General features: G+C 29.9%; 1 long non-coding RNA gene across 1 annotated transcript in view; it reads left to right on the top strand.

Moving 5' to 3' along the window:
- LOC129980049 (uncharacterized) overlaps positions 1 to 19,229 on the top strand; it is a 96,096-nt gene extending 76,867 nt beyond the window's left edge. The window contains exon 4 of the long non-coding RNA XR_008785234.1: positions 18,826 to 19,229. This is a non-coding gene — a long non-coding RNA (uncharacterized LOC129980049). The remainder of the gene's footprint in view (positions 1 to 18,825) is intronic.
- The last annotated feature ends 3,738 nt before the right edge of the window (positions 19,230 to 22,967 follow it).

The raw sequence follows: 22,967 nt of genomic DNA, 5'->3' as shown, positions 1-22,967 counted from the left end.
TTACTTATTACTCCAATTTTATCATTTTTCTTTTGGCAGGAAAATTATATGCCTTTATAGTTTTCTGAACTAGTGCTATAGTATTGGAAGCATAAAAATAATTGTTCTACTAGTAACCGCATGACTTAATTGAGTATATGAAACTATTTGTTGCATGCTTTGTTATTAAAAGATTAACTTTCATCCGAAAATTTATTTATAGATTAGAAAGAAGGAGATTATTAGAATAGCAAATATTTCGTAATTTGTCTAAGCAAAGTGAAAATCTTTATTAATTTTTTTAAAAAAAAAGGAATTAAGGTATTTTGAGTTATTGTTTCTCTCCCCCCCCCCGTCCCTTGATATTGTAAAAATATCGAAATCGAAACGCGTTTCTCATTTGTGTTGACTTCAGGTTAAAATCAGTACACATTCCTTTAATCGTTTAAAAAAAATTTTTAAAAAATCAAAATTATACATTTAAGTAGTGAGTATTGTTAACTATCATTAATATGCATATATCTAAAAGAATTAAAACCCAGTTTTTTTTTATTATTATTATTATTTTATTCTAATTTAATTCACTTTTAGCTGTGTTAAATGATGTAGGTGGAACTTATTTGCTTTCATTCAGGGAAAAAAAAAAAAAAAAAAAAATTGACCGAGAGGTCAAAATAAATAATTGTTCTTGACAATCGCAGACAAAAGGGTATAAGTAGAATATGAAAACTGTTATACTTTTTATATTAGAAATAAAACTTCTCCAATTACCTTGTGCTTTCAAATGCCTTATATAATGTAAAATCTGTTTTTAAAAATATTAAAATGTTGATCTTATTTCAATTAATGTGTGCATCTTAATTTATAAGTTAATGAAAATTATCATAATTTTGAAAAAAAAATTGTTTCAGTTTCTGTACCATATGGCATTACTCATAAGGAATCATGTCAATTCCTCCATTTCTAGATTAATCTTTCCCACAATTATTAACTTTCTCTCCATATTAAAGCGACAGTATTTTCAAGCAGATTTCATAGATGGTTTTATTTCTTACTTATTTTATAATTCGTCTCATAATTAGCTTTGCATGTATGTGAAATTTTTCAGTAGTTGACATCTATGCACGTTTTAGACTTAATGATTTAAGAATAATTTCTCAAAGCATTTGTAATTTATTAATATATTTCATTTATCTGCAGTTTAACGAACATTTGATATTTGTATTTAAATTCAAAAAGAATGTGTATCTAAATAATAATGCTATTTATTCACTAATTTTCTGTGTGATGGTTTTTTTTCAATCGTATCGGTTATCGTTAAGTTGAATATTGTGACATTTTATAATTAATTCTTAGTGAAGTTAATACATTCTGGATAATGACGACAGGAAGAAAGATTATATTTCGGTCATCCCAACACTTGTATCGTCTCGAAATTATGCCGTAGATTAAACTGTGCAACTTGTCTCCGTGCAAATTCCATTTATCCCTTTCTTCTCTTGCAGAAAAGCAGAAGTCCCACCTCTTATTGTTTTGCCATATCTGTATATATAAAACGCTAGCATACTTGCCATAGAAATCGCGTTTATTGCTTACTGTCGATTGGCAACAGTCAGATGCAAGCGAAACATCATACAGATTTCAGACTACTTCATTGAACATTTTTTACAGCTGCATTGAATCCAACGCTTCGTATAGTTAATGAATGGACTTCATAGTATTATTACAAATTTTCTAGAGTATTGGCAGTGTCATCAAAAAGTGCATTCCATCAGAAGCAAGTAGAAGAAACCAAAAATCAAACTTCAAACAGAAAATTTAAGTGAGCGCAAAAGTGGGTTTAACCGTCCCTTGATAAGTAATCCTTATGACTAAGATTTGAGAGATTATCATTTTAATAATATCAATTTCAATTAAGTTTAATTTTTTCCTTAATTTTAATAATATTTTAAAGTCAATTTGCTACTTACCAAAGATTTTAAATACTATGATACGAATTCATCCAATAAAATATTCAATCGCGAGCTTTTGCCAATCCTTAACTCTATAGTAAGATTTTTACACTTTTATTTTGTAATATATATATTTAATAGGCCGTAAATGGATTCAATGGAATTCATATTTTTCAATCTTATCAAATAGCAAATGTTTTTTTTAAATGCATTCCATATTAATAGCTTAAAAAGACAATAATCTAGGCGAACAAACTGGTCGCAAAAGGCGGTTAGTTTTTTTTAAAGCATCGGGACGACAGCTTTGCCTTTTATAAGATGTGTGGATTGGACTCATTATCGCCATAAAAAAGTGAATTGTGAAAAATAAAATTCCAAAACGTGTTAATAAGAACATCGATGTTATTACCATGAGAAAATTTCGTGCACATTGTTAGTTCAATGCTGGAAGGATTTGTATATGAAAAAAAGTGAAATAAATTCTGTGAGCCAGTAAAAATGTTTCATTGAATGTTATGAACTTTTGTTTACTCTTTCACTGTTATATCTAAAGAACGTATTTCAAAAAGCATTAAATCACCGAAAGAAATAATAATTTCAATGGATTCTATCAATCCATATTATATTTCTCGATATATCAAAAGCAGCAAATAAAAACTACAATAGAAAACTTTTAAAACACCATGTTTGATTAACATAATATTTTATAGCATTACTGCATAGGTCCTTTATTTTTGTTGCTTACAAATGCAATGGTTGTCTTGCATTATATTTCTCATATTATTTTCACTGTAAATTTTATAAGTTATCTTGTTATTTCCAATCCATACTTAAGATCCTGAAACAACTAAAAAAAAAAAAAATTAGGTATAACATTATTATTACATCCTGTAACTGAGTGTTATTTAAACAGTTCATAATTGTGAAGCGTTTTTAATTTACTAAGATGAAATTTACATAACTACGCATGAAGGACAATTTATTTTTTTAACTTTTCCAGAATTCAGAATATTTCCGTGGAGCAATTTCAGTTTTCACGAAGTTCAAAAATGATATTTTCTCTTGTATTCACAATCTGCACCATAACAAACATATAACTATTTTATTCACAAGATTTATCTGAAACATTAAGTAAAATTTTACTTTATTTTCCCCTCTTATCATTATGTTAAGCATGGAATTCAAAAATTTATTATTTAATTACGCTATTTAGTGCAAATTTAAAAAAAAAAAAAAAAAAAAAAAGAAATGTATTGTAACCCTGTCATGAACGATTAGCTATGAATGAGTATTCCAAGAAATTGTGATCACTAAATAACTAAGAGTAAGGTATCCATAGTTACTTCGATAATCCAAAATACATCACTCGCCAGGAAAGGATTAAATATGACTAAATAAGAAACTACACACCATAAAGTTAAAGCAATATTTTTAGAAACTAACTATTAAGAGAATATTTCCTGAGTTTAAAACTTTTAAAAGGAAGATTCATTGTATTTAGAGCTCACCAGTGCTACTACATCTAAAATACGAATAAAATTAACCATATTAGATATAAACATTAACCTTGAGTTTAAATTGCAAATAAAAAATAAAAGTGGAATAAAAAATGAAAGAAATGATGAATCTGCCAGAAAACCACTTTCAAGCAAGGATTACTTCAGTGAGGGATCCGACTTTTATCCAAGAATTAGAATTCAAAACATTGGCAATTGAAATCAGAATAACATTAATTTAATACATAAAAATTTTAAAAATTCCAATCCGAGCAAAACCATATTAAATTACTATAAAACAATCAGAAAAAGATATCTCTTTTCTAATTGTCTTACCCTATTTTGCTGTGGTTTGATTTCGTTGCAATTTGTCTATTTGGTTACGATTTGTTGTGTGTCTATAAATTTTAATTAATAACGACAGGGTTCTCTAATTCCTATGAATGCCAAACTTCTAAATAAAAAGTTTCCAATTCGGTATATGAGCTGAGAATGCGCAGAAGTAATGTTGAAGCTTTTTTACAGTTTGTGTTTTAAAAAAACCGAAATAGGATTGATTTCTGGATAACAGTGCAAAAATGGTAGTAGTAATTCAGCATTAAAGCAATAGAATATTCAGTACATTTCACAAGCAGATAATCAATATTCTGTTGTTTTTCAGAGGACAGGAAACGTGGGAAAAAAATTCTTTCTGGAGGATGGAAATGCTTTTTCCGTATATTATGAACAAGCATTAATTGTTATTTTTGCATATTAAGAATAAATAATAATAAAAACTTGACGCAACATTAGACATCAGATTATATATGGCTTCATTTGAGCTTAACTGAACCAAATTTTATAATCGCAGATCGATGAAACAAACCAAGGATTGCATTGAAATTTTCTTCGTCTTGAATAATTGATTATCATAATAAGTAAACGTAAATTTTTAGAAAAATGTAATGCAGAATTATTTTAGTATTATTTTCAGGCCTTTTGTTATTGAATTAATAATATTTTTAAGAATTGGATTAAAATGTAAAAACAGAAATAAATCTTAAATGTTATTAAGTTACTTAATACATTTTACTCCTAGGCTAACTTCAATTCTTAATATAAATAAAAACAAAAACCTTTCTTTATCCTGAGGAATGATTGGAGATATGAGAATGGGGTGTGCTCAGAAATTAAAAATTGTAATTGAGCAGTAAAAGGAAGCAAAAGTGAGGAAACGTTGTTCACAATGATAATTATTTATAAGCCTCATCTTCATTACACCCTTTGCCGAAGACCCTCTTGTTCATTTAATATAACATAACATGCTCTTACTCTTTGGCAAGATGTAGTTTGCCATATGAAAGTGGTTATTCTTTTTCGAACACTCTTAATTACGAAAACTGTCTTAAAATGTGATATTTCAAAACGTTTTCTGTAAATCTAATTTGCAATTTGTTGTCCTAATTTTTTCTTGATAATTTATCTTGCATTCCATTTTGCGTGCTTGAAAACTAAATCAGTGAAATCCATCGGACTGAAATTATATTGATAATGAAAAATACTTATCCGAGCCTGCACTGACGAAAGCTGGCATTTTTGCGATTGGAGTCAAAATACGTCGGAAATGTTGTTTCCCCCGTGCGAGTCGACCTTGAGACGTCTAGGCTATTCGGTGGTTCACGGATTTCAACGACTGCATTGCGGCTCAGCATGTTATCCGAAACGTCTTAGAAATATAAATAACGAGTCACAGCTGACCGGAGAATTTGCCTTTCCTGCAGGGTTAATTCCAAGTCTAAAAGCTCTCCGGATATTTTCAGTTGCTTGATGGATGGTAGCTTTCCCATCTGAAGTGATTGCCACTTACGCACTCCTGAATCTTCACTACGTTCAGTGATAAAATCAACTCTTCCTAAAGAATAACTACGTTCGAAATCGCAAAAGCAGTTCTGCATTATAATATATATATATATATGCTCGAACAGTTTAATTATGGGGTTTCCCCCCCCCCCACTTTCTCCTTTACTATCGAATGTTTGCACCGTAATGTTTCACCACAGGTTTAATATATAAAGTATAATCCATCCAAATTGCTCAAACTATCATGTTTACATTATCTGCAAAGCATTTTTGATGCTGTTTACTGTTATTTATAGTTGCCCCCCCCCTTCAGATTACTTATTTAGCTTCCTTACTTGTTTAAATGTTAGTTACCGATGAGATTTTGATTTTTCATTCATAGTATATTTTTCTTTCAGTATAAAATAATTTTCGAATGGCTTTGTTTTTTTAAATTCTTCATGAATATTTAAATAATTTTTCAGGCTTATATTTTTATGTATATATTGTAATCGAATTTCATTATGAATTGAAATCTAAAATTCTTTTCTTTTACATAGATATTAAATTGCGTTTCTTTCCTCTTAAATGTTGTTAAAAGACGATCACATTCTTTTATATTTGCTTTCATTATACAAATATACAACTGCAATTTCTTTTCCCCTGAACAAAATCATTAAAATTATTCATATTTGTTGTTGTCGTTGTTTGCTGTTATTTATTCTTAAAAACTTATGTTTCTTTATTTTGTTATGTTCATAATGCTTTCCTTCTTAAATAAGGTTTTAATTTTTATTGTGAGAAATAGATAAATGAAATGATATTCAAATTAATAGTTCTTGTTTGTCAAAAAACTGCTCTTGAGGTTTTTTTTTTTTTTTTTTTTTTTTTTTTTCGTTCCGCATGTATTAAATCGATTTCATTCTAGCAAACATCATTAATATACTATTATTTAAAATTATAATACATATTATATATTTTTAGTAATGCTTCATTAGTAGATCTCTTGACCTACTGATTTCAATAGGATTTTAAGAAGAACCATAACTTGAAAAAATTTAGCCATTTTGCAGAAAATAACTCTTAAAAGAAAGATTCGACATACAGAATAGATATAATTGAAGTATTTAACAAATTTAAAGCACGCGAGACGTTTTTATTGGGGGGGGGGGGATGTCTTGTTATTATACGGTTGAACGGGAAAATCCCTTCTTTCTTTCCTTCAGTAAAATTAACGAAGTTGTGAAAAGTCATACCATTTAATTCAGATAATACGTACCAATAATATGCATAGAAACCAAGTATTTTAATCAATTGTAAACTTTGTTTGGTTTTAAAAAATAATTTACATGCATAATGATTTTTTTTTTCTAACATACGTAATGGAATTTTCGTTTTTAATCTTAAATTGTTAGTTTTGGTATTTTTTGCACTTCGTTCATCTTATAATCGAGCTTAAATCTTATAGACTGAAAGGGATTGAAACATTCTATACAAGGACACATAATTTCAAATATCCTTATCATTTTAAAAAATTGAATGTTAGACTATGTCAACTAAAAAAAAAATTATCATACATTTTTTAATAAGATAAGCTCACATAATTAAAAAATAAAATCGTTCCGTTGTCACGTTCTTGCATAAATTCTTCATGTGCTCTGTTGTGCGATCGATATGACCGACACTGTTCGTCGATCCTTATCCCTCAGATGTATCGGCGCCGCAGTTCCGCGGAGTCCCGTTGACTGGCCGAGAAGAAGAGGCGATCACGCCGGCCGTTGATTTCAGCCCCACCGGTGCGACTGCCGGCAACGAAACGTCGCAGCATCTTTTAGAACCCTTGGCGCTATCGATCTACTGTTATCTCGCCAATCGATCCGTTTCTTCATATCTCCCCCCCCCCCTCATTTACTCTTCCTCTTTTATGTCCACATCAACATCGATTGGGATTCTCTCTCTTCTCCTCATCCCCTGGCCCAGCGCAACACGTGCTCTTTTACGTTAATAGCTGGTCAATTGCGGTTCACGGACTGTCGAAGCGCCGATCATTGGTCAGTTTAATGTGCTGTTACATTAGAGAGCAAGTACACACACTCGCAGGTTTTGAGAGGTTATTTTGTAGCTTCTGAGGGAAAATTTTCCCGACAAGAAGCGATTAATTAGACTGTAGTGCAGGAAGATTAGTTGGTTAATGAAATTCGAATGAATGGTGTAGTGAAAGGATATTCAGGGTCATGATGCCAAAAGTTTGAATGCTTTGTATTGTTCTTCATCCTCCTAAAATTTGCTGTGAGCTTTAGATGAGAAAATGTTCATAAATTGCTTGTTAAATGACTGGTTATACATGAAAAACCTCAAAAACTAGAAATATTTTCTAATTTTTATAAATTGTCTGTGTTATTACAGAAATAATTCGTTTCTTTATACAAGCTCTAATTTCTGGAATGAAATGTGAAAACTATAAAATAGAAATATTCCGTGCTTTCGGGCTACAATTGCGAATTTAGGTTTCAATTTTATCTTTCTTTCTCTCAAAGGTTAGATGTTTTCATTTAACAGCTCGTTATTATATATATATGTTATCTTCGGAATTATTTTTTAAAAAGCTGAAATTCTGAATGAATGTCTTTTTTAATTAATAATTTTAATTTGCTCAAAATTGAATTTTCTATTTACTGAATAATGTGGTTTCTGAATAGTTGGTTAATTAATTACTCAGGATGTCTGAATAATTCATTATCCAAATAACGGTGAAGGCGAAAGAGTTCAAAGGTTGTGTGCCGTGTAATTTAAATCTGAGTGCTGTGATAATATATTTTTTTTTTATTTCATTTCAATTCTTGATTTCTTTTGACAAAGAAATCTTTAAAAGTTTATTTGGGAAGAAAATGTAGTTGCATCTGCTTTTTTATCCTTACCCAGGTACCCTTCTAAAATAATATTTTAATATCAAAAACACGTTTTGCCTCTGGGTCCATTTTTTTTAAAGAACAATGATTGATTAGCAGTTATTTGATTAAATCGCGAGACAACAATTGAAATGGTTTGTTCAATTAACTTTCTGCTTCGGAAATTTTATTCGAAGATCGAAAGAAATGGACTGTTTAAATTTCAACTATGGTCAGATGACGAAGACAATATTTCAGTCGAAATCTCTTCAAAATTTTATCTTTGTGTATGCACTTAATCCATATTTGGAAGTAACTTGCATCAGATCCATAAATATCATAGTTTTTAAGTCATAATATGTCATAAGTATTAATAAGTAAGTAAGAATCAAATTTCGAACAAGCAGTATTCCAAACATAAAGGTAGTAAATGGAATTATGTCTTAGAAATCATTCGTTTGTAGAAATAAATTAAAATGCTAATAAATTAATTAAATAAAAAAAAATTTCTGTACACGTAATAAATAAGTATTTAAAGGACAAGAAAGCTAATAAAAACATGCGGGAATGTGTGCTTTTTTTCCCTATTGTGTTACAATCTCTCTTTTAACATTTACATAGGTGCCAAAGGAGAAAAGAAAAGGCCGTGGTCATCTTCGCTGCCTTCGTTGATTACCTGCATGATTTGCCCCTCGAACAATGAGGCTCGGATGCGTTGTTTCATACATTTTTAAACGACTATTAGCGACCTCGTAAGAAATTGAGCCATAAAACTCAACGCGACGCGCTCCGCATTTGTCCGTATGGGTGGAGACGAAGCTTATGTTAATGAAGATAAGTGTAATTAAGAGAGGTGAGTGCAGCCTCTTGAGGGATTGGGGAAAAAAAAGACTGACAGAAGATTCCGTTACAGACAAATTTGCATTCTTTACGTTTGCTTCCATTTGCTTTAATTATTTGTTGGCAAGAGCATGGTGTGTTTTGTTCTGAACTGTACTTGCAGGGTTCAGAATGGTCATCGCTAATATCTGCTTGCTTATTTGCACTGCAAGGATTCTCCAGAAAAGAACGTAAATTCGCTATCTGTGCAAACAGTGCCGTAATTTATGTTAGTCACGGAATTTGGGTGTTTTTCTCATTTTCAAAGTGACATGCAGTTTACGAGCATATTTTGGCACATTCTCTATCTTTTATGAACCTTTTTGTGTTTTGAAAACGACTCATTTATTTCAAATAATGATAAAAAAATTTTTTTTAAATGTTTATATATTTGATAGAAATTAGATTACTTTTACGTGTCTCAGAATGACACATTCTTATAACTCGCATTGACTTTAAATCTTCACGCTCACAAAGCAAAATTTTAAGTACAGACTTATTTTTGAAGTTTCTAGATATCTTAACATTTTAGGACTGATTTTTCACTGTTAAATAGTACAGTTTGCTGTTGCTTTATACGTGCATTTGATTGAATGAGATAATTGAATTTCTTCCATGTATTGTGGAGTTTTTCATTCTTTTCAGACTTTTCTTTATTTTAACTTAAAAGGAGTTAATTTGTTAATTAAATTCGTTGTAGTAGGGATAAAAGAAAAGTAGAATGGCGTTACTAAAAATATAAAATAGTATTATCTCATCATAAAGTTGCTTGCTGTTATATACATAGATATTACATATACATAGATATTAATTTATAACGAGTTAAATTATTTAATTTTATTAACTACCAGATTAATTTAATATTAATTGATGTCATTATCTTAATTTTTTTTCTTTGAACTATATCTATGCTGTTGCATCAATGAAATCTATGTATATATAAAAGCGCTAATGTGCGTAGCACAGAAATCGGTCTTATTACTTTTTATCGAATGGCAACAGTGAAATGTAAACAAAGTGAAGTACAAACATTTCAAATTGCTTCATTGAATTTTTTACAGATGCACTTAATTTAACACTTCGCTTAACTAATCAGTGGAGTTGCAAAATATTATTAGAAATTCTCGTCTGCGGGCTTAGATACTCCATTTAGTCAGAAGATGGAATATATAAAAGATGTTAGAAAATAAGCATCCAACAAAGTTCAGTCGAGTGCGAAAATAAGCTAATAACCGTCGCCAGATGGATAATTGCTGTGACTTGCTTCTAGAAACTGATGTTCACATCTAAAACTATTATCTCACAAAAATGTTTTTTGTATTGTCTTAACATTCAAAACATTACCTTTTTAATGATATCAATTTAATTTTCTACGTCTTTTGTGTGTGTGTGTGTGTGTGTGCGCGCGCGCGGGCGCGTTTTATTCGCATTTTACATTTCCAGATGCTTCTCCCATTTAATTTTGGAAACAACTAAGCATCATCGGATATTGCATCTCAGAACAGTATAGTTAAATGCTAGATATCATGCAAAGTTGCACTTGTCATGTGATTTTGATGTCTCGTGAAGTGACTCCAAACACATTTCAGTCTTTCCCTAATTCTCTTTTTCTTTCCCTGTAGAAATTTGCTTGTTTTTGTTTATAAAAACAAACTGATTGTCTGTTAAAAAAATTAATTGAATAAAAGAAAAATCTTAATTGCATGTTTTCTCTTTTCACGACTTGCTCATTGTTACAAAGAAAATACATTTTTAAATTTACTGAATAGAAAATTTTCAATATTCCCCATAGCTAGAAAATGAATTAAAGTATGCTTTAAGATTTACTTTATAAATCATTGAATAAATTGTAATAAAATAGTTTAAATATGCTAAATTTTATGATTTAATAAAAAAAAAAAGTGGGAGCACGATTTTGCATCTCTAGTGTTCCTTGACAGTCTACATTAGAAGGCGGGATAAACTTTTTAATAAATAGCGTTCTAGAACTAAGAGATAAATATGAATTTATATTTGTAACTTCGCAGCTGGTTTTTTCCTTAACTGACCAGTTCAGCAACATATCTTTACATATAATACATTTTGTACAGAATACCCAAAAATCGATGGTAATATATCTGGTTTCAGAATCATCCGAGATAAGCAGATATTTCCGTTTGGCAGAATACTTTGAATGGAGTATACATTTTGTTGTTTGAATCAATAAATGCACTGTAAAAATGAACGTAATCATAAATTTTTTTACGGATTGAAGGTCCTATTAGTCATACTTAGTAAAAATAATCTAGAAACTCTAAGGTTTTAAATTTTTTTCCAACTCTTTAATAATTAAAAATGTAGAAAATATAAATCTTTCAATATTGCTAAATAGATTATTTTAAAGCTTTTTATCGTTCTCCTCATAAAGAATCGCTTGTCAACGAACTTCTCAAGAAAGCAACTATTGTTAATTAACATAAAATACAGATATTATAAGCTTCTTACTGGTTCAGTATTGGCTAAGGAACATTTTTTTTTTTCAAATATTAAGGGCATAAAATTGGATGTAATAACCTTTTAACTTCAGTGATTCTTAATCATTAATTTTATTTGGAAGCTGTTAAATTATGACTCAGATTCATATATCTTTTTACTTAGATTTAGTATTGAAAATGTGAAAATCAAATTGTATATGATAAGAATCGATTTTTATTGTAATATTTTTTTTTTATATTTGTAAAACATCTGATCTTTGTTATTTTTAATTCGCTAATCAGATTTTTCTTTTCGAAATATTTTTTATCTAAATTCAGGTATATAGAAGCTAATTTTGTAAAATAAAATGCTTAATTCCTGTATAATTTTTATCGTACATTTTTTGATGAATTTTATTGAAACATCTAAAAAAAAAATTTTGTCTATCTAAATTTTTTTAGAATTTTTATTATTTTAACCAGTTAACTACGGAATTTGTGTTTAAAAATTCCTCAAGCATTGCGCAATCAAAATCAAGTGATGATGTGTATACACGTCAAACGCAATACAATTAATTGCATCATAAAATTTGCGAAGAAATTATAATAAAGCGAATAGCATTTATAAAGTGAATAGCAATAAAATTAATCATCTTATTGTTAGTAAAGTATTGTTATTAAAAATTAAATAAAAGGTAAATATTGATGGTGTAGCTAATATAATATAAATTTGAGAAATGTTTTCCAACGTCTAAGTTTTGTAGCTATACTTGGTCCACCAATATAAAAAAAAGCATTACATTATTCCCTACGAATTAGAAATTAATAAGAACCTTCATAGTGCGCGCATTTCCTTTATCTTTTTGCAAACGCTATCGAGGAATAACCCTTTAAACAATTAAAGCAAAGGGTATGCCCGATGCATTTTGAAGAAACAATACATTGTACTGGAAGGAATTCTGGTAGAATCTGACCTAAATTTTTAGAAGAATTGATCTAAGAATTTGACCTAATTGTTTTTAACTTACAGCAGACTATCTGGTATTATGAAAGAAACATGCAAGTAAAAGTCATTTGTATTGTTGCATCTTACAGAAATTTTGAATTTGAAATATAGACAGACTTTTATTGAGAACGTAACTAATAATTTTGTTTTCTGATCAATGCAATTACGTTGTCTTTAAAGAAGTGAACTGGTGAGTGCTACCAACAAAGCATTAGTGGCAAAATAATTGTTATAAATTATTAAGGTCAGGTTAATAAAATTTAAATCCATAATTTTAAGTTATTGCGTATTACGAAAAGACTCATTAAATTTGTCAGAAATCAGCTCAAAGCAGGTGTAATATATCATGGTAGATGCTAGATTAATTTCGTTTATGTGAAAGCTTTAAGCGATATATATATATATATATATATATATATATATATATATATATATATTGTAGTTTTGAATAGGCCATGATGGAGTTTTTGTGACAGTCATCAAAAATATTTTATTTCACTGAGACCGCATTTAAAAGACGCAATAAATAAAGGGTATAAACAAATTCTTATTGAATTATAATTTGCCCCCACAATAAGATTTTTTATATATATAATTGGACAATATCTAAATATATTTAATGTACTGGAACCATTGGTAGTTTTATGTGGACTCAACCATTTTATTCAATCTATCTTATAGACATTTTTTTTTTCATTCTCTTATACTATTAATTCTTCATGAAACAAATAAAGTAAATGTATTATAAAAATGTTTTTTATGTGGGATTAATTAAGAATTTCAAATGCAGTTTATCCTGCCAAAAATAAATATAATAGAGTGAATGATCTAATTTTTACCATTAAGAATATTTATTATTATTATTATTATTATTCGTAAATTATACAATAATTCCCGTTTTATGTGATCTCTTACTCTTCAAAATTTTCTAAAGAAGGGGCTGCGAAATTGTGAAATTTTCATAGCTGTTTAGAATTTTAATTTTATCATTAAGACAAATTAGGGTGTGTTTTTTTTTCATTTTGTTTTCGTAATTCAATCGCAGGTAACAGTAAATAGTTTATGTTGTTAAGATTTCAACCTACACCTGGCAGCATATTCGTCCCTTTAAACCGATCCAGAATTTTGTATTATCTTTAAAAGAATATGAACCCTATCCCATTGGAAAAATAACTGTCAGATGTTTTCTTACAAAAAGAGTGAGAAATTTTAAGAACGTCAGTCTTTAACATTGTTTTAAATAAAGGATCAGTTGCATATTTAAATCAAAACTGATAACATTAAATAATGTAGTGATCACGCAAAACGGATATCTTTGTATATATCTGAATGCGTCTGCTCGTGACCCGAAGATTTATTCATTTAAAACGACAACGATATTCCGACCTTTATTATAAGCTAGTAAGATCAAACAACCAATAAGAAGTTGCAGAATTTTGAAGGATATATTTCCTAAGATATTTCTAGAAGCCACTCGATCTTTTATTCCGAGTTTTTTTTTTTTTTTTTTTTTTTTTTTAGGTAACACTTATTACATTTAAAAATGCAGTTGCAGATCTCGTTATCTAAAACAGATTTCCACCGAAAAGTGATGTTCTTTGAAGGCAAGCCATGGGAAATTTGAAACTCATGCTGTAATTAAAGGGAAAGGTCGAGATAGAATAGAAGACGCCTTTTTGGATGGACCCCACCGAGTTAAGAGAGATGTCATCTGCGGGAGATAGTGTAAACAACAGCTGTAGTCCTCATCGATATGTCCACACATGGATTCCATGTGTGTTGTCTCATCTCTCCAGGAAAACCTCCTTATTTCTCTTAGGGGGAAAATAAAGCTTTTCACAAAGCATACATTCCGAAAGCATTCATTCTTCCTTTTAAGACTAGTTTTTGTGTTCTCACTGAGAGATCTTGTTCTTGTCTGTTTTAACAGGTGATCCTAACGTATGAAGATAAGTTGATTTTCTTTCTTGGGCTTCAAATTCAGAATTATTGTAGCTTGCAAAAACATCGTTTTACATTGATTAGTTTACCGTAAAAATTGTTAAAGCTCTGAAACAACTATATTTTGTTGTTCATTTTAATGTTTTTTTTAAAGCTAGCAAAAATTATTTTGTTATATGAGACATTATACTCTGGTTTTTCATTGATTTTTAATTAATTCTAATTGCATTTTATTTTGTTTTTGTGTAAATTATTGTTGCTTGTAGAACAAGTCGTTATCTTACTAGTAACATGCGAACACTGTAGTAACAACGGAAGTCTTACTTATTTTAACATATACTATGAATACTTATAATTTGCAATTCCAAACCAGTGGGAGTGGTCTCCTGAATATTTTCTCGCATACTGTACCATAAAAAATGTCATCCCTGAGAACGCCTTACGTGACATTGTTGTACAATAGTTACGAAATATTAACTTTTGTCGCGAATGTAGCATTTTGACTGAATCTATCATGCCAATCTTGACGAGTTTATTTTAGCCATTAATCCTTGGCATGCAGTAATAATATCCAAAAACCGAATTTGTGTTTTAGACACGTTTTTCTCAACCGATTGAAACTAATATTTGACGCAAAACTGCATTTGTAGTCGTAATATCCCGTACCAAATCTGATATATTTCAGTCATTGAGTTTTAGAGTTATCACATTTACATGTTTCTGAAAGTACAAACCAACAGACGGTCAATTCCTTGTTGGATTTGGCTCAAAAAGTGATAGGTGTCTGCACTGTAGATATTAAATGTGTGTGCCGAATTTTATCTATCTAGATCTCTTTGTTTTATAATTATCGTGTTAACTTATATTCGAACAGACAGACGAATAAAAAATTAGAAAAAAATCACTCATAAGTTCCAGAAAACACCTTCATTTGTTTCTCAGTAGCGCTTTGATCACTTTCTCAAAATTGCCGTGGATTTACTGTCACTCCCTCCATTTCTTGGCCTTCAAACTAACGTGTTAAGACCTTTAGGTGATCGCATTACGTGTTCGAAATAATAACTACTACACTTTCACTCCCCCTTTCATTCGACCCCCTAGATGGAACGCGTCTTACTATTTCTCACGTATTATTTTGTTTCCCTTTTTCCTCTTGTGTTTGCAATCCTCAAATTATTTATCCATTAAGTTTCGCTGTGAGGCTTTCGTTTGATAGTCTCTTCTGACTGATGGAAACGATTCTCCCTTTAATAACTGGAATAAAAGAAAATTTCGCATCGCTGCCCCTCATGCCTGTCAATCGGAATACCTGCTGAATTCCGAATTCGGTCGGTAATCAGTTGGAGATCGCGCATCAAAACGATGAATTATTTACCAGGAAACGTCTTTTGTAATTTAAGAGAATCACCGCATGAAAGGCCGTCAGTGATTGGTCTCTTGCGAAATGGGTCTCCTCCATAGACACATTTAAACCATATCCCGTGATTATAGAATGATCGGCCGTGATTTGTGTCTTATTTTTTGAATTGTCCTTTAATAGCTGCAGCCTTAGGGCGATGCACCTTGCTACCGTTCTGCCGACTTATTGCGCAAAAAAAGTGATTTCATGCTGGAATTTTTTTTAACATTAATTCATATTCTTCTAACGTACAACTACGTTCTTCTATACTTCAAATACGTTTTTCTTGGTGTTCTTTAACTGTGGATATGCATATTACTGAATGCTTTCTCTCTAAAGTCTGTTATCAACTCACTTGAAAGTAGTGTTCCTATGATGAGAATGTAGTCACTGTGGAATGAATACACATGAATGTAGTTAAGGTTGTTTCCCGCGAATGTCATCGACTAGGTTTTTTGGGGCCTGGATAAAGATGTTAACTCTTCTAAAAGTTAATCAAAAAATGCTATCTTAAGATGATTCAGTTTGAATTTTTGTTTTATTTTGTCTCTTGTATTTTCTGTCTTTTTTATGTATTGTAAAAATAGCCGTCTTTGTCAACCAGCTAGTTAGCGGGCGATCTTATTTGTATTATTTCCAATTCATTCTCTTATGCGTAGTATAATATTCCTCAACAAAATATTTTTAATCATCAAACTGTGACAAGCATCAAAGTCACATTATTTCAATAGCATTGTATCTGTTGTATTTGGCTGTTATTGTTTGTTTGATTTAGTTATTGGTTATTCAATTTCATTTGAATTTCTGATGCATAACTTCATAATTCTCTCAAAAAGGTGTTTTTCAACTTCAAAATATAATAAACATTTGAACTTTGTTGTTTTAATAGCTTACACTTATTTTGTATATATTATTTATTTGAATATCCAAATAGAATCAAACCCCACGCCATCAAAATATTATTACAGGATGCGTAGCATCATGAAAAATACTTAAAGTTTGTCTATATGGGAATGCATATAATTATTTATGTAGCCATATCTATGGACATATCTGTTATAATTCGATCTACTACTTCATTTGTTATCCTTGCAATGATAATTGTCGGATAACTTAACATAAATCTAAATTCTTCAAATGAACATCTATGTTCTTTCGTATTTTGACTGCATCTTGTTGTTTTAACATGTTTCACCAGTGTAGGATTTAGCTGCACCAACATATTGAAAAATTGTATAAGTGTTAAAATAAAAAATTGTGAAGATAATAATTACCAATGCCCTGTTGTATCAAATGTTCTATTATATGCTCGGATCTCAATATCGAAGCAATAAATGAGCACTTCCAAAAGACTTCAAGAAACATTTTTATAAGAATCGTCAATTATTCAAACAACTTACAATACCACTAAATGCCACCTCCACCCCCCTGAAAACAGCGGAGAATTCCGATATTCTTGTGCACTACAGACGTTGTCATTCCAAAAGCCGTCGTCATTAATACGTTCGCGGACACTTGACTTACTATAGAATATTGTAAAATCGCACTTGTAAAACTCTGAATGTTCGTTATTTTTGTAATTTATGTTATTTGCTGGATCACTTAATTGCTTGAATAACGTTTCGTACGTAAAAATGTACGGTGACGCCGCTTTATATTTTAAGTTGTTGCGAACTTGAACAGTATATCACAGGATGCCCCAGCAACCAGAACGGCATAGGTCGATTTATCCACGTATGTATTAATAAGTCTTATTTTTAATTTAGTACATAACAGATTTGAACAACAAAGTCTTTTTTTAATATTTCTCTCTTCTAAATGAATGAGTTGTTGATTTTGAAATAGACTGTTAAAACACTGAAAAGGTCTTTTAAGTTTGATATTGTTTTTCCCTCTTTTTCTGAAAAATACTTAATAAATGACGTTAACATTCATGTTTATTTCATTTATGCCACATTATTTGATCTCCTCTGTAATTGTTTCGATTCACATCTAAAAAAAATGCTGTTACAAAATATGGGTTGAAATTTTAACTGTGATGTAAGATTTTAAGAGATTAGGTTAGTCAAGACTGAAGTGTTTTGAAAGTGTCGTAAAGAATATAATTGATCAAATGATTTAGTTAAAAGTAGTTTCTGTAAGTATTACTCATATTTCTTTTTAAGTTGCGGAATTAATAATTAGGAAAGAAATAAGATAGGGCATCTTGTTTTCCGTTCTAATATTCCTTAAACCGCAATTATGAATGCATTAATCATAAACCGGATTTCATGACAAAGCTCTTTTATTCTGAATTATTGTTCCGAAGTGCCACTTATATTCTTTATATGAAGTGCTTTTATTGGTTGTAGATATGTTAAATTTAACATAGCTGTGTTTTAAAAAAAATAATTTTGTCAGCCTTGAAATAAAGTTGTACAGCAGACGTGTTAGTCATTCATTTCATTGGTGTATCAGAAAAATTCTAAATGCTTTCTTCTCAAATTACCTAACATTTATACTTTAATTCAAGAACTAGCTCGCAAACTAATATTAGAAAATTCCGAGACATTAATAAATGCTTGCTGAATGTCTGCACTTATTATTTTTATGATGTTTAAGTTGTCTGCTATAAAAAAAGATTTCACTTCTTCTATATTGTTATTTTTTGCATTGTATTTTCTATTTATGTTTGGCATTGAGATGTGCTTCTATTGACAGTTACATCCCAGTTATATGTCCAATAATTCTGTTTTAATAATCCTTAATGAAGAAGGGGCTCCTTTTTTTCCCCTTCTTCTTCCTCTTTCTTACATTTTTTTTTTTTTCTCTGGCGAGTGATATCAAAATATGATTCTTTTAAAATTCAATTGTATATTTAAAATTTAACTTTATATAAATTTTTTTTTACATATTAATGAATAATCTAGAGATAGCATTTTTTACTATAATTTAATATCTTTGACCTAATCATTCCAGAATACTTGGGAACTTTTCATGAAATACAATCCTCATTTTTATTTTTATTTTTTTAGATGTTGAAGTAATTCCTGGATGAATTGCTGATTAAGGATGATACGAAAGTGCGAGCGTAGTTTAAACTCACGAACTGGAAGTGTAGAGTTCAATTGATGACCGTGCATTTTGTGGTATACTTTATGAAGCTGATGCCGCTTCCCAGAAGTTGGTGTCTCAATTTCTAGACTGCCTGACTCGCTCGAGGCAAAAGCTTGACGTTTGAAGTCCATTTTACATATCTTCTTCCGTCTGCCTTGAACCTCGAGCTCGAGTCACACGACTGTGGTGGAATTACAAGCCAGAGACAAAACAGAAGAAATAGTATCCTTTTCTTATTCTCTCTTTCTTTCAAATATACGCTGTATGTGCATTTAATTTACTGGTAGATACAATTTCCGATTCTATTGATATTTTGTTTTGATCATATAAATATATAGCGTAAAACTTTTAAAGTGCTGAAATGATTTTATTAATAGTTTGAAAATAGAAATGTGTTATGCTTTCTGGACGTTGCTTGCATGTCGTTTATATAATGGAAAACTTTTCTCTACTTTTAGCTGCCTTATTAAACTTCCGTTCGATCTCAATTTCATAGCAAATTTGTGCTATATTTCACATTTAATACTAGCGCCAAACATGTAGAGTTATGTTAAACTAAGTCCAATGAGCATGTTACTTCGTTACTGTATTTCTTCTCAGTTTATTGTAGGAAAGTACAAAAATCATCAGTTTTGTTGATATGCAAGATTTTTGTCGTTGTAGAATAAATAATAATAACAAACCTTGATAAAATATGGTTAGTGAAATAAAGAACAAAAGCTTACTATAACTAACTATTTATCAAATGCCGACCTAAAAGAGATTTGCATATTTGAATAATTCAACTACAAAACTATAAATAAATAAAGCGTTAAAATACGTTTATTAAGTATAATGCTGGATAGGTGTAATTAGCACTTCAGTTGCTTCTAAATCTGAAATATCAATATTAAATTTTATAAAATGACCTATTCTTTTGAAATATTTTTTGTATTACATAATCGCAGTTTTGTATGTAGTACCTTTTCCCATACTTTCTCGCCTCATATTTTTAGCGACGAAGCCGCTTTGCACTTGTCTCAAGGTGTCATGACTCGCACTCTGACAATAATATCGAAATCGTACTTTTCTCTGAAATGAAATCACTCATTAGTAATAAATAAAGTTATGGTTTTTATCAATGACTGCACTTAAATCCGCAGTCAAAAAACCGCTTAGCTCACGTGTGTGTGTGTGTGTGTATATATGTATATATATATATATATATATATATATATATATATATAATATTACACAATTTATATATATAATATATATAAATTGTGTAATAAATACAAATGATGTATATACATTATGCGTGATTAATTTAGTTGTATGTTTGTCTCTATTTTTTCAGCTATCCAAAGTAGATTATCATTAAATTGATAATTTTCTAGGATTCATAGAGTTGGATAAATTCATCTGCTCTGAAAAAGAATGATAAGAAAGCATATGAAGACTTTATGTGAGCAAAATGAAGGTATATGTTTAAATTGTTCTGCACAATTGTTCCTTGACAAAATTATTATATAATGTTAATTTAAATAGCATTATTAAGAATTATAAAATTTACATATATCTAAAATATTCTTATTATTTATTTCCATTTTTTTATTTGCTTGCATTTGAATACAATATTTGCTTTATCAGATGAGAAAAATTGCAAATTTTATTTCTTTTTACTATTATCCAGTCTGCAGGTTTCTGTATGTACAAAATCATATTTTTTTCTCTTGCAGTTAAAAAATATATTAATGCTAATTCTGTTTAAAAGATATATCTTGTTTATTGTTATTCTTATTATAGTTTTAAATTCTGTGATAAGTTTTGCCCATAATTATGATTAAATTTTAATTCCTTTTTTCTTCGTATTTCTGGGGAGGGGAAAAAAAACTTTTCTCTTCTTGCTTATGATATTTAGCAGAAAAATCATAGTGTGCATTTCGGGGGTGGGGAATGAAATGTGCGCTTACTTCATATCCATTTGCAGTAGTGTGAATTTCAAATGTTTTGGAACAACAAAGAAAACTTGCTTGAAGAGCAAAAAGAAAAGAAATAAAATTATTTGCTTCGTAACTGTGGAGGTGCCCCCCCCCCTATTTTTGTTTGTGTGATCAAGACAATACTTATCTCGCGGGCCAGCCAACAAGTGAATTTTACGATGCAAAATGAGCACAAGGGGAGTACAGGATATTGCCTGGGACGTGTCGGGCCACAGATAAGTGCATGAAAAGAATAATGAAGCATTACATGTGCCATCACATCCCACACCTTCAATTTCCGGTTTCCCGTAGGAAGCCTCGCAAGTGGCTGGCGGGGCAACCGAGCAGACGCCCTGTCAATGGACCCGCCGGCCTATCGTCTTAATATCTTTTAAGCCTTTTTTTACCCCATCCTTTCATTTCAAGTCGCATTCAGCGACTGTCAGGTGATTCGACTCGGACAGAGTTTTCTTCCTCGAGGATTCGGCGCATGTCGGCCGCTTTTATTCTTCCATGGCGACAAAAGGGGGACGGCTTGAATAAAGAATACGGCTCTCCGAACTCCGCCTTAATTCAGAGATTTTCGAGTGATAAACATTGAAATACTTGAAAAAGGGTAAATGATATTTTACCATTTTGGAGTGTTGGATATTTTATGGCTTGATCTCTTGATTCTACCTCCCGTTTAGGTATATCGTGTAAGGTGTTTTGGAGAATCTCTTGAGAATCTGTATGGGACATTTAGCTGTGAAGTTAACATCGGGCACTACGGTTGAAAGAATTCCATTTAGAATACTTTTGGATTTACTGGAATGGTCTCTTTGAAATTTCAGATTATAAATATGTCAAATATCCTATCATGATTTTTAAATAATATGATTATAATTTGGAGATGAATTTTAAAAATACAGTATCAATACAATAAAAAGAAATCTATTGAAAAAAGATTCAAAACATCATTGGATGATAATGTTTTGGCATAAATCGTCTGCCATTTTATTATTTTTAAATTTTTTATTTAATATCTTTCAACGAGCATAAATATAGTTCTGTAACTAAAATAAATAAAAAAATTATACTGAAATAAAATTATCTGCGAAAATATTTTACTTTCATTTTAAAATAGTGCAAAAATTGTTTTTATCCTATAAAATGCTTCGAAAGTAATGAAGAAAAACATTTAAATTCGATAAAAAAAATTTCAATGAGCTTTTACAACCCCCAATTAATAACAATGTGCTAAATTTGGTAGCTCTGGTTCCATAATTTGCCTTTTTGCGACATGCATATCGTATTTTACAGATAATACCTAACAACTAAACATTGTAACGGTAAATATACGAATATAATTACAACTTTAAAAAAAATTGATTGAGATAAGTTAATTTTTTTATAACATCAAAAAACAATATTCCTTTTAACAGTACCAGAAATTATAAAATATAAGCTGTTAACTACAATATAGTAGATGAACCGGCATAGACAATCCAAAAGTGCGATTTAAATAAGTGCAGAATGATGTTTATGTACAAAATTTGAATATGGAAAATTAATCTTCAGGCGGGCTATATAATAAGATAATTGTGACGATGAAAAAGCCATTCATTAAGTGTGTTATGAGGGGAAATAATTCAAATCTTTAAATAAAATTGAAATATTATTTTTCATAAAGGCAGGACGAAATTTTTAATCTATTGGTAAATTAAAAGCGATGAGAACCACAATATATTGACAAGGAATGAATTCTTAATTTTATTCCTCGCTTACTGTTAATATCAATCAGGAATGCGGAATCTTTTTATACAATAATGATTGAGAGGGAAGGGGGTATCTATTTCTACAAAAGGCCTTAAACATTAACAGTGCGAAAATAAAATGGCATATGCGCTGCCCGAGATAAATGCTGTTCTTTCTAATGAGTAATTTGTAATTTTTATGCAGGTACAGAAGAATTTTTCTTCATCTCATTTATATGATGGAAATCGATTAAAAGATGAGAAATTCAATCAAAAATAACTATTATATTCATTAATAAATTATTATTTATTCAGATACTTTAATATACTATAGATAATACTTTATTATAGCTAATCCTTAAT

The sequence above is a fragment of the Argiope bruennichi genome, chromosome 1 (assembly GCF_947563725.1).
Source record: "Argiope bruennichi chromosome 1, qqArgBrue1.1, whole genome shotgun sequence".
NCBI classification, from domain to species: Eukaryota; Metazoa; Arthropoda; class Arachnida; order Araneae; family Araneidae; genus Argiope; species Argiope bruennichi.
The sequence above is the reverse complement of the archived record's forward strand: the minus strand, read 5'-3'. Positions and strand labels throughout refer to the sequence as shown.